An 11,206-nucleotide genomic window follows, 5' to 3' on the forward strand; every position below is an offset into this window, starting at 1 on the left:
AGTGGTTCCTTTGGGGGCGCCAAACTCAATGAGACCAATTTCCGTAAATGAAAGAGAATTATGACAGCTTATCTTCGAGGAATGCACAAGATGAGGCATGTAACCGGAGTAACTAAGGCTCCTAGTGCAGATGATATTGTTGCCTACACTAAGTGGGACGACGATGATGGTCTTGTAATGTCAGTCTTGTGGAAAGTTATGAATGAAGAGATAGTTGATCTGGTGGAGGCATGTGACATTGCGCAGATAATATGGACGACACTGGAAGGCTTATATACTAATGACTCTGTTTTTTTCAAACAGGTTCATGAGTTAATTTGCACAGCTTTGGCGATGCAACAAGATGGGCAACCGGTGGCGCAATATTTCACCAAACTGAAAAATATTTGGGCTGAGATTGATGTGAAACGTCATTGCATGATCAAGAATCAAGAGGATATTGTTTGGTACCAAAAAGAGAAGGAGCTTGAGCGAGTTCACCATTTCTTAAAGGGTCTTGATACAAAGCATAACAATGCGAAAAAAGAATTGTTTAGAAAGACCGAACCCCCTAGCCTAATCACAGCTTTCACATATATCCGTAAGAATGAGTCTCAACAAGAGAGTCTTCATCAGACACAAGTTGAAGTTTCCAACCTTATTGTTCATGCTAGATCTCCAGCACCACCCCTTCAGCAAGCAACTTTAGCTCCACTTCATCAGCAAGGACCCCCACCACGCTTCGGGAATCAGCCCCTCCCTCCTTGCTCTTATTGTCATGATACTAACAATTCTAGTGCGACCTGTTGGAAGTTGTATCCACACCTTATGCTTGAATTCTCTCCGGTTGAAATATTCATGTCATTCGTTCAAATTGTTCATTGGTGAGATTTATTGACTACTTATTTGTTCATCGTAATACATAATGTAAGATTGAAGGTAGTAACTTATTACGTTAGCTCATATAAGTCCCAAATTATTTTGTTTTGGTGTACGTTCCCTAAGAATAGTAACTAAAGTATAAGTAAACAATAGATAAAATGAACATATGCAAATCCTAAAAGTTAAAACTTACATGTGTAGCATTAAGTTGAAGCTTTAAAAACGACTTTCATTTTTCTCTTTTGAAGCTTTCACTAAGTGGTCCTCTGAATTTATCATTCTGTACTAAGTTGCATAGCACCAAGGATTTTTCAATTATGAAATGTTGGACTTTTGATTCAATGTTATTTGTACCATTACCTATAAATATCTGACCTCGTATGGTAATTGCAAAAGATACTGATTAGGATAGACGCCTTATATCATTAGTCTTGCTCTTATGTGTTGGTTTTAAAATGGACAACTGAGTGCTACACAAAGTCCATCATTATAAATGAACACGATAGAAAGTCAATAACATATTCACATAAGTTGTTTGTAATGGCAAGTAGATACTGATTATTAATGTTAGCACAGTAAAGTTAGATAGGCCATGTCATACAAATCCAGCTATGGGTGCGGCTATTACCACCCTACCATGTTCTTTATTCACCCGACATATGTTTTAATTATTAAAAGATTATATTAAATGTTGAGAGTATATATCCCACATAGGAAAATGAGATCTAGCATATGACTTTATAAAGGTTTCAGCCACTCCATCCATAGTCAACTGGTTTTGGATGTGAACTTCAGATCACCTTATCATGGTATCAGAGTCAGGTTACCCACATGACCACATCCACACGTGAAGTCCAAATGACCACATGAACTCCAGGTCACCAAAAATGTTGTCCATGTGTATGGCTTGAAAATTCGCGGCACATGCCGGGGCGTGTTGAGAATATATATCTCACATTGGGCATTATGACCTAGCATGTGGGTTTATAAGAGTTTGGACCACTCCATCCATAGCTAATTAGTTTTGGATGTGAACCTCAGATCACTTTATCATGGTATCAGAGCGAGTTACCCACGTCCACGTGTGAAGCCCAAATGAACACACAGACTCTACGTCACCCAAAATGTTGTCCACGTGCATGGCTTGAAAATTCGGCACACGTATGGGGACGTGTTGAGAGTATACATCTCACGTGGGAAAATAGGACCTAGCATGTGGGTTTATAAGAGTTTGGGCCACTCAATCCATTGCCAATTGGTTGCCCACATCTACGTGTGAAGCCCAAATGACCACATGGATTCCACGTCACCCAAAATGTTGTCCACGTGTATGACTTGAAAATTCGCCACTAATATGTATATTAATTTCTTACCAATTTATGAAATTAATTAGAAAGACTAAATATTTCATTGGTTTTTTTTTCATTTTCTTTTTTGTTTTCCTTCATCATTGATTCGTTCTTCATCTCACTAAATTATTACGTTAGCTTCATCAAAATTTTTACAATACCAAGAACAAGTTAGAAAGAAAAACAAATATTTTCTTCGTTAGTCACAAATCACAACTCTTAACATCATATATATCTCTAAAGATATGTTTGTTAAATCAAAATAGACGAACATGGAAATTGTTTGTTTGTTTTTTTAAAGCATTGTTACTGTTTGAGATTGTATTAAGATACTGGAAGTAGATTAGATTAGGAAATTTTGTTCCTTGAAAGGAAACTTGAGAAATTGCCATATATTAAAATATTAAATGAAAGATTTTAATTAACAAAAGTAATTTCTTAATTGTATATGTATAAGCAAAAGGAAATACGTGAAATGCGTAAAATTAGATTTTGAAATATAAATATAGGGTGAAATAAGCAAGTAGGGTGAACAAATTAAAGAGTATGATAGAGTGAAAATAGCTGCACCCACCAGCTATTTAAAACATCCAAGACATGCCCCTAAAAAAAAAGGCGTATCCAACACATTAAAATCAAATTCAAAATTGGTACTAGGATAGTAAGACGGTCCAAGTTGGAAGATCATTCATGAAGCAACGTTTTTACCTGCTAAGAAGTTTCTGATCTGCTAAAGGACCTTATCTAGTAGCCATAACCTGAAAATATGCAATATTATGTGTTGCGAGTACGAAACCTGGAGTACCCAGTTCACGCAGCCTGTATTACTCTAGACCAATTTACATGCACGAATTTGGGATTAAGGTCAAGGGTCAGTGGTTCGCCAGCCTATGACTATCTGAAGCTTAAGTTATAAATGATTCTGGACTTGAGCTTACAGGTTAAGGACTTAGAGATACGTTACCCGTTATAGAAGGTTTTTGGTTGCTTTTATAGACGTACAATATGTTTTTTATTGCTCTGGTGAGCTACTTTGGCAGCGTTAGCAACGACGCCTGAGCTAGATGTGGCATGGCTTGCCCTGCCAGCTCAGTCCCTCACTGGGCTAGGTCTATTTTGATAAATCTGGCGACCGAGACGAGGGGAATCTCACTGGGAATTACCCCATCCAGGGGAGGTGTTAACAAGTCCCCAAGTCCCTGATCAATGAGTTTTCTTAGGTGGGGAGTTTAAATTGCTATTGCCGGTGGATTCTTGAGTTAGAGCGACCCAGGGTCCCTGTGCTGGGCCCAGAGGCTGACTAGCAGTCGGAGCATTCATGGATCCGGAGTAAATTTGACGAGTGACCTAGGATTTCCGTGTTAGGCTGACTAGCAGTCGGAGCATTTATGGATCCAGAGCATATTCGACAAGTGACCTAGGATCTCCCTGCTAGGCCCAGAGGCTGACAAGCAATTAGAGCATCCATGGATCCGGAGCGACCTGGTGAGTGAACTAGGATCTCCGTGCTGTGCCCGGAGGCTGACTAGCAGTCGGAGCATCCATGGATCCGGAGCAACCTGGCGAGTCCCCAAAGTCACCAGTCAAGAAAGTCTCATGGATCCGGAGCAAAAGCACCCGAGGCATGTCGCGACAAGTGGCCAGCTTGTCACGGTTGTGTGGTATTTATTGCTAGGGACAGTGTGGTGGGTCTTGTGAACTGAGGTGTCAGTGATGTTACCACTCATAATTACTTGTCTAGGGAGTTGAGTGGGCGTGGAAATGGTACAATTAATGGGGGGATGTGCGCACGTCTAGCGCGTGATTTTTGAAATCGAGAAGTGTAAGAATTGGTGGGGCACGTGACATTCATCGAGCAGGTCAAGGTTGTTTGAATTACTGGTTCAGATCAGTTTGGTGTGGGTATATATAGTGGAGAAGGGGACTACTCACAATTACGCATTTTGTGTTTTCTAATTGAGAGAAGAGAAGAAAAACCCATTGGAGTGCAATCGAAGTTTGAGGATTCTAGCATTTGCAACCACTTGAATCGACAAAGCTCTCCGATTCTGACCAATGTTCTAAAAATCTCCGCCTATGCGCTCGAAGACTCCTGTCCGCCGCGATTTTGTGCTAAAAAGTGGTGTTAGGCGGCTGGCCGATTTTTGCCCGCCTAGGCGGAGCCTGGGCGGATCCTGGGCGGCTAGGTTCTTTTTTTTTTTTTTTTTTTAAGTTCTGGATTTTGATTTTGATTCGGATACATAAGAAGTACTTGAATGATATGGAGAAGAAGAATTTGATGAGCTTCGAGGGATTAGGCCTGCAAGAATGCATTCCCGTTGTTTGAATTGTTTTTTTTAAGTTCATTGTGTTGAATTGTATTTCTTTTTTTTTCCTAAGAGGCTAAGATCATTAGATCAATATTGTTGAACATTTCTAAGGATTAGGAACATATGTATTTTCAGTATTCTAAACATTATATATATTTTTACATTAATTTCATGCATTATATTCTTATTTTAATTGTATTTATATAATTATTTATTATTAAAAATTTAAAATATATACAAAAATACAAATCCGATTAATCCCCGATTAATCCTCTAAGCGCTGGTTTTCAGCTGTCCGCCCGATTAACGCCTAGCGTTTTTTTAACCTTGATTCTGACTACGAAAATGTATTTTCCGACCCCCTTTTCGGGTTTCTGTTTTTGTCCGGGCCGGATTTTGGTGGTTCTAGGCTAATTGTGTATGTTGGGGGGAGGGGGGTTTGTAGAAAATGAAAAGGCCGTCCGAGGTGTCTAGGGATGGGAGAGTCGATGCTTCGCCCGAGAGTCGGTGCTGGGGTCGTGTTGCGTGTCAGTGTTTGCCATGATGTGCGGACTTATGTTCCCGTTGTCCAACTTCGTTCAATACATGCTATCGTGTTTGAACGTGGCGCCGGGTTAGTTTAAAATCTCCACTCCGGATTAGTTTAATATCTCCAATCAATTTAAAATTCAAAACTCATTTTATATAAACTTCCGGATTAGTTTAACATCTCCACTCTGTAAAGACACTGAAAAAATATAGGCAAAATTGCTAAAATACACCCCGAACTTGGCTCAAATTGCCAATTTACACCCCGAACTTGTACATGCGAAAATTTGCCTCCTCAACTTGGTAAAAATTGTCGATTTGCACCCTCACCGTTAAATTTAACATTTTTCATCCAATTTGTGGTCACATGTCATGCACATGATGGACATTTTTGCTATTTAATATATATTTCATTTTAATAACAAAAAACACAAGAAATTTAATATTTGTACAATTATGTTTGTTCACTCATTTTACTTCATGATTTTTGTTTCTTAATATTTCTTCCCCGCTAGTACACTTAATATTCATCATCAACTAATTAAGTGAGGACAAAACTCAAACCTCTGCAACGACAAAAACCTTGGAAGTAAACTTGACGATTGCTAGAGACTATAGACATAATTAATTAGTTTTAGTTCTTCACTTATGGTCATAATTATGAATCGTTATTTTGAAATTTTTTTCAAGAAAGATAAATATCGTGAAGTGAATGCGTGAGCAGATATAATTGTACAAACTTAAATTACTTGTACATTTTTATCATTAAAATGAAATAAATATTAAATGACAAAAATGTACATCATGTAAATGGCATGTGACCACAAATTGGATGAAAAATGTTAAATTTAACGGTGAGGGTGCAAACCAGCAATTTTTGCCAAGTTGAGGAGGCAAATTTTCGCATTTACAAGTTCAGGGTGTAAATTGACAATTTAAATCAAATTTAGGGTGTATTTTGGCAATTTTACCAAAAATATATAATGAATTGAACTAAAGGTCATTACCTTGTTGAAAAGTAGATGAATGAACTATACAGAACTCATAAGAACGTACCCCCACCACCTCCGATTATTATAGCCCAAATACAATAACACAAATATAACCACATTACTCGAATCACATCTAAAATCAATCACTTACTTAGAATCCCATCACTTCCCCAAAGCAAAAACCTACGAACGCACACATACCCAATAATTTTTTAAAACAACAGACAACCCTGATTGCATTGAAAACACATAAACAAATATCATGTATCATCTCAAACTAAATGAACGCGACTTAAGAAAAGCATAGTACCACATGCTGACACTGGAAGTAATTAAAATACAAATTGACTCAACAATTAAAGTAGGCCTCCTCATTTAGCCCGCGGATCCGAAAATCCCGCGAAGGCCCTCAAGACCGATGGGCTTTTACCCGGCCTCGCCCGCGAGAAAGCCCGCCAAAGTCCGCTTCCATGGGTAGAGGGCCGGGCGATCGACCATATTTCAAACTGAAGTTGTCGATTGCCGAAGTGTCCACTAATGTATCATAACCTTTATATTAGGTTTATAATAAAACTATCACATTATGAAGTGACTATATGAAGGAAACTTCTTGTAATCGATCGACACTAGCCGATGTGATCAATATATATATTTAGTGACCCTGTAAAAATTTCATCCAATTCGGATCTTGTTTGACCATTGGAATTTTCGGTAAATCGAAAACACCACTAATATGCCCTAAGGGACGAGCTATTACAAATATGCGAACGCCGAAAGCCGTTTGCATATCTGAAATCACCTAATTTTTGTTACCTATCGTGTGCGGTCGCACTGAAGAAATCTATTTGGCAAAAGCCCCGGTCAATGAGGTTTTATTATGTGAAAACGCCTATTTTTTGGTTAACCGTACGTACGGACGGTCAAATCATGTTCAAAACGGATGAAATATTTACAGGGTCCCTAAATATATATATCACATATATTGATATCGATCGACAATATTTCAAAATTAGAATTTATTTGTGACTTTTTTAGAATGTTTTCTAATAATTCTTTTATTGTTTCAAACCCGCAAGGCCCGCCTTAGATGGGCAGGCTTAGATCTTTGGATTTGTGAAAATACCCGGTCTACCACTTATTTAAATTTACTAAGACCCGGTCCGTTGACGAACCCTAAATTAAAGATTAATGACTACTATTACCACCTTCATTTCGCTCATCCAACCCAAATTTAAGAAGTAAAAAGTGAAAAACAGAAAAAAGAAAAAGAAGCGCATGCAACAAAAAGAAATCCCCAATTGACGCCTTTAACGAAAGATTACGATTTAATAGCATAACCAAACAGAGAAATAATTCAATATTAGAATTATTCAAACAAACAATTCAAATCAAAACCCACCCCTAACTCAAAGAGCGGGAGGTTAAAACAATACCCTATTACCGAAGATGGAAACCAATTTTAGGAGACCTCAAACAAAACACAACTGAGGCAATAATAGATCCATGTTATATGGCAATTCATAAAAGAAACACCTGGCTAAACACTCAGATAGCAAAACTCAATGACAAAGCAAAACTAAATCAACTAATATATGCAAGAACAATTTAGTTATAAATTGAAACAGAACAATGGCAAAAACAGTAACCGATTCAGGAGCAATAATATTTAGGAAAGTTAGTGGCCGCCGCTGAGTCGGCTTCTATTAGCGGTATGTGAGCGTTTATTTATTTGTATGATATGTACAAAGGTGGCCAAGATTGTTGGAATGTATTTATACACAACACTTGCTGCAAGTCACATACAGTTAGAATGTAATTATATGTTACACTTATTGAAGCCACATACAGTCACATCTACAACTACATTACGGACATAGATATGTTATTTACATTTCAACAGGTAAAAGTTGGAGCACCACTTAGAGATAATCTCAAGAACATAGATACTCCTAATTTACAATGTGCTTCACAGTTAAGGTTTTACTGCTAAACCTGGTTGATGAAGGAAGGAAGCTTGTTGAATGCTTACCTATATCAGAAAATATCAGTTATGGCTTGATCAATCATCTTATGTGAAACATTTTCGGAAACTGATGTTTATTTAATTGGCATTGCATCATGACCTTTAACAAACACGTCCTTCAAAAAAATCATTCCTTCGAGATGCTCCCTGTAGACGTGATGTATCTGTAATGTGCATAACAATTACAAATATTAGAATACCACAAATATCAAAATCATTAACCTATTTTTCATTGACAGTAGGCACTTGTGACATCATATATGCTATAAAGATATCTCAATTCATACATATATACATGCAATCTATTAAATTTGATACTGTGCCTAATTCATTTTTTAAACAAAACATAAAGCCAAGACTTAATATTTTGTATCACCACCCTGTATTCTCTGTACTGCCATCTCTTATAAACTCCTTATCAGCTTCTCCAGACTCGCATTTATTTCTGGTTAAATTACTCTATATAATAGATAAGCGATTGATATCGTCTACATCATATGTGCATTAACTTGTAATGACAGCAGCATAAGAATTATATTAGACCAGAGCATGATCATGTATTTGAATTGGGCTATATATAATAATACTATGTACATTGCAAACAAATTAGTAACACATGTTTCTTCAAGTATAAATTGATCATCCCAAGTTAATAAAATTCTTATAAGGAATGTAAGCTTGCATAACCATCCATCAGATTTAGAGACAGTAGTATTATCTGAACAGAACAAATCTAATGGCCAATGGAAGATTTATATACACCATATTTACTTAATAAAAGTTTATTCAAGAACAGTCGTCATAATGTGTCAAGTCTAATATATTAGATTTCCTTATATTCACTTATTGTTACAAAATTTTCAGGGTAACAAAATGCATACTCCATGGAGGCACTCTCATATTGTTTCAAACTGACCTTTATCCATAATAGTGGTTATATGCTGTCTAAAAACATGATGTCAATGAACACAGGTTCATATATCAAGTAAGAACCCATCCCCACCCTGAATGAATATTGCAATTTGAATAAAGTAAACGAAACCAAGGATCACAACTAAGCGAGTTCTAACTTTGGTCGACAGACATGGTATTAGGTACATATTGAGGATATCCATGTTCTCAAGTCTATCTGTCTATACAACGGGGATATTCACATTCTAAAGGTTACCTAAATGTTACAACGGTCCATTCATTTCACCTAATAAACATCCAGTAGGTAGTAACCAGTGGTACTAAAACCTATATATAAACATCATCAAATCCACATAATTAGCCATTTAGCTGACATTAACACATGCAAGGTATTCTAGTACAAAAAACACCTTTCTCCAACGCGAAATCACCCAATTATATATTTCGTGAACAGAAACTTAGCCCATTCATTTCACAGTTCATCAATATCACTTTGGCTATACCTGCAGCGCCCTCTAACTGAAATCAATATCACTGAAATCAATTGTACATCAATCAATACACCTCACACAAACATCCAGTTTTCTATAACAAAGTGATAACGAACCAGGAAAAATAGTAAAACAGTTGGGTTTATACCTTAATAGCAAACATTGACAGGTCTTTGTACTCAATGATGTCTCTCATGTATCGCATGACAAAGTAACCACACTGTAATGTCCCAGTAGGTTGTGGAGGAATTCTCTAAAACCAAAAGTTCGATCTACCAAGTCACAAGAACAGATAAAGTATTGTGTTCATAGTCACAACAATAAAAGTTTAATCTACTTGAGTTGATGAAGTACTCACACTCAAAACTTCTCAATGGATTTGACGCTCGCTATCCCCGGTCTTTGCCATATAATACATTCCAATTGCACTAGACCATAACAATAATAATAACCATATGATAAAGCTAAACTCTATCTCAGAATAATGTAAGGAAAATCAATAATTTCTAGACTTATTTGTTCACAATTTTCACCCGATCTTGAGCAGGTAAGCCTCGTTTCATGGGATCCATGAAATAGGCATTGGCTTGTTCCAGGTTAATAACCGTCAATACCCAATGATCACTGCGCACATATATATACAATAATTCAAGTTCAAACCATTTCAATCAACATAAGCTAAGAACATGAAAGAAAACAATGAAATATACCCTGAGTTGAAAGGCAACATGAACAATTGTCCTCGTTTGGCAGTCAGCAGCCTATCTCTAAGGTTCAGCCCTCACATCTGCATCCCCACATCCCTCAGCACCAATACGTGCAAGGTCAACAAACTCAACCATCTTCTCCATTTTATAAGCAAGCAACTGATCATACCGTGCTTAATATTGCATTTAAGCAAAAAAAATGAAAATTTTGGGTGCATTGCATTGAAGGCAAACTAGATAGACTTCAACACAAAATGTAAGCTGGGAAAAACAAACCTCTGGTACAGAACAATGCAATTTCCAGTGACTTTCATCAACTTTGCTACTTGGTGAAGATCGGAATCCAATATGTAACTCTTGCGAGGATATCCAAAGACCTTTGATTCTATGGAGAATGTGATATAATCGCGATCCTTGAACCCCTGGTCACCCCACTTGCATAATGCCAACAATGAATTTGGTAACTGGGATGACACAGAGTCTGAGCTAAATGGAAATTGAGCGCTTGCTGGGTCTATCGCTTTGGTTTTCTTCTTCCTCCCAGCTTTTTCCTTCACAACAGGTTCCTAACACAAGAAATTAAAGTAAGGTATGAATTCTCATTTCTAAAAACCTATTTCAGAAAACCCATGCGAATATTTCACCAAGTAAAAGCCAATGATATAGGTTCCAATATACCAACTTCTTACCTTTACAGGTGGCTCTATGACCAGATATTTAGGCCATGCTACCCAGCTGCCCAAAGCCTGCTTAACCGTTTCAATTTCATCTGGCACTGGAAACACTCCCATATCTTGAAGATGCTTCTCAAACACTCCATATTGGCAAGGCTTTAGTAAATGGATCGACTAACTGCATGTCAGTATCTATATTCAGAACTTCAACTTCACTTTTCTTAACTAATTGCCTCACACTGTAGTATTTTGAGGCTATATTTTAGAATTATTAAATCTTTTACTGTTTTTACATAAATAAACCGCAGCTTCATTGTCACAATAAACCTTCAACGCATTATGCACTATGTGAACTTTAGT

General features: G+C 37.1%; 1 long non-coding RNA gene across 1 annotated transcript; it reads right to left on the bottom strand.

Annotated features, from left to right (window-relative positions):
• Positions 1–8,106: 8,106 nt before the first annotated feature.
• Positions 8,107–10,261, bottom strand: LOC126797814 (uncharacterized). Its single transcript, XR_007672471.1, has 4 exons — positions 10,176–10,261; positions 9,824–10,089; positions 9,614–9,718; positions 8,107–8,226 (listed from the first exon to the last, which is right to left on the bottom strand). It is a non-coding gene; the product is annotated as an uncharacterized LOC126797814 (long non-coding RNA).
• Positions 10,262–11,206: the final 945 nt, after the last annotated feature.

This window comes from Argentina anserina, chromosome 1 (genome assembly GCF_933775445.1).
Source record: "Argentina anserina chromosome 1, drPotAnse1.1, whole genome shotgun sequence".
Classification (NCBI taxonomy): Eukaryota; Viridiplantae; Streptophyta; class Magnoliopsida; order Rosales; family Rosaceae; genus Argentina; species Argentina anserina.